The sequence below is a fragment of the Vigna umbellata genome, chromosome 9 (assembly GCF_029865625.1).
Source record: "Vigna umbellata cultivar VRB3 chromosome 9, Vumbellata_1.0, whole genome shotgun sequence".
Classification (NCBI taxonomy): Eukaryota; Viridiplantae; Streptophyta; class Magnoliopsida; order Fabales; family Fabaceae; genus Vigna; species Vigna umbellata.
The window spans coordinates 46,632,975-46,635,562 of NC_142173.1; the positions used below are offsets into that span (position 1 = coordinate 46,632,975).

A 2,588-nucleotide genomic window follows, 5' to 3' on the forward strand; every position below is an offset into this window, starting at 1 on the left:
GTCTAAAGGTTGCTTTTAGTATCACTTTTAAGCATGAAAATAACAGTTTTTCAACTGTTATCACCTGTCAGTACATTAAACGTCCGTTATACGGGCTCGGACGTCTATAATATTATAGACGTCCGTGCCCTCGTAGGACTGACGTTGAGGGCCTGAAGAGAATTAAATATCCAACCACCCTGTCAGTACCTTAAACGTCCGTTATAGGGGCACGGACGTCTGTGTTTATTATAGACGTCCGAGACCTCCCAAAACGGACGTGTAAGTTCCCTACTTGGGAAATTGAAACGTTCAGCCTCGTAGACGTCCGTCCCCCTGAGACGGACGTCTAAGGGCTGCAATGGGTATAAACGTTCAACTATAAACGTTCAGCCTTTTAACGTCCGTCTCCGAGGACGGACGTTCGCTAGAGTATAAACGTCCGTCTCGGCCAGGGACGGACGTTCAAAGCCTGCAAATGGTTTTCACTGTTCAGCCAAATGAACGTCCGTCACTTAGGACGGACGTTCACTCAAGTATAAACGTCCGTCTCGGCCAGGGACGGACGTTCAAAGCCTGCAAATGGTTTTCACTGTTCAGCCAAATGAACGTCCGTCACTTAGGACGGACGTTCACTCAAGTATAAACGTCCATCTCGGCCACGGACGGACGTTCAAAGCCTGCACATGGATTTTCACTGTTCAGCCAAATGAACGTCCGTCCCCCAGGACGGACGTCCATAACATTATAAACGTCCGTCGCGACCAAGGACGGACGTCCAAAGGGCTGACCCGTGTTCACTTTGTTCCGCCTATAAACGTCCGTCTCCAAGGACGGACGTTCATAACATTATAGACGTCCGGCTAGCCCCAGGACGGACGTCTACAGTTCCACTTATTTACTAATATGCCACCGGTCAATTATATACGTTGGGGCTTTTGTGGACGGACGTCTATTGGGAGACGTTAAAACCCCTTTCTGCACTAGTGTTAGTAAGTAACTAAGGATATATTTGGCAAGGCAAGACTTGGTATTTAAGCAACCTATACGGTTCACCTCTCTTACCTGGAATATTATCCTCAAGTGAAAACTTTTATTCTTTATTTCAAGAAAACTTTTAAGTTCATAAAAATGTCTGGAAGACAATCCCCTAGAATTAGTGACACATCTAAAGATCAATTTTCAAACCAAACTCTAGTCAATCAACTCAATGAGATTGAAAGAAAAATAAGTCAAGAAAAAGTCCAAAGAGAGCTACACAGTGCCATGGTTGAAAATGAGTTGAAACTTTTGAGAGAAGAACAAGTCCAAAATAGGGAGAGAAGTTATAGTGGAGAGTCCCAATATGAACAAGAGGCCTTAAGAGTAGGAGAATATTATCATCAACCCTCTTCATCAAGAAGACACAGGAGGGAATTTGAAAATCCTCCTCCTCCTAAGGAAGTTAATGTGGTATTGCCTCATTTTCATGGAAAAGATAATGTTGAGGCTTACCTAGATTGGGAAATGAAGGTAGAGCAAATTTTTGCTTGCCATCAAGTAGGGGAAGAAAGAAAATTCTCTCTTGCTACCCTAAGTTTTCAAGGATATGCAATGTACTGGTGGACTGCTCTAGTCCAAGAGAGACTAAGACAGCGACTTCCTCCAATAAAATATTGGAATGAGCTTACAAATGCCCTTCGGAAAAGGCACATACCCTCCTACTACAAAAGAGAACTCATGGATAAGCTCCAAAGATTGCAACAAAAGTCTATGTCTGTTGAAAAATACAGACAAAAGATGGAGTTATACATGATGAGGGCAGGAATAACAGAGGGCGAGGAAACTACCTTGGCCAGATTTTTGAGTGGGTTGAATCTTGATATCAGGGATAGGGTTGAACTACTACCTTATAGAGATTTGAATGATCTTGTTCAAATGTGTATAAAGGTAGAACAACAAAATTTGAGAAAAGCTTCTGTTAAAAGATTTCAATCCCCATTTGAACAAAAGATTGTAAAAGAAAAAGAACCCCTCAAACCTCTTGCCAATATAGTTGAAAAACCCAAACATGAATTCTCTTCACACACTCGCACTAGTGAGATCAAGTGTTTTAAATGTTTGGGTAGGGGTCACATAGCTGCTCAATGTCCTACCAAAAGAACAATCATTTTAAGAGGTAGTGATATATATAGCAGTGAAAGTGAAACCCCTAGTGAATGTGAGAATGAGCAAGAAAGAGATAATGAAGAGAAAGTATATCCTTGTGAGGGTCCACTTCTCATGGTAAGAAGGGTGCTTAATAGTCAACCAAGTCCAGAACACTTATCACAAAGAGAGAACATCTTTCACACAAGATGTCAAATTGAAGAAAAATATTGTTCTCTCATTATTGATAGTGGATCTTGCTGTAACTGTTGTAGCACAAGGTTGGTTGAAAAACTGAATCTTACTGTGATATCCCATCCAAAACCTTACAAACTTCATTGGCTAAATCAAGATGGGGATATAACAGTCAAGAATCAAGTTAAATTGGCAATTTCCATAGGAAACTTCAAAGATGATGTTATTTGTGATGTAGTTCCTATGGAAGCTTGCCATGTACTATTGGGAAGACCATGGCAATTTGA

General features: G+C 41.3%; 1 pseudogene; it reads left to right on the forward strand.

The window, feature by feature from the left end:
- The first annotated feature begins 1,440 nt into the window (after nt 1-1,440).
- Nucleotides 1,441-2,588, forward strand: LOC148193702 (uncharacterized; annotated as a pseudogene).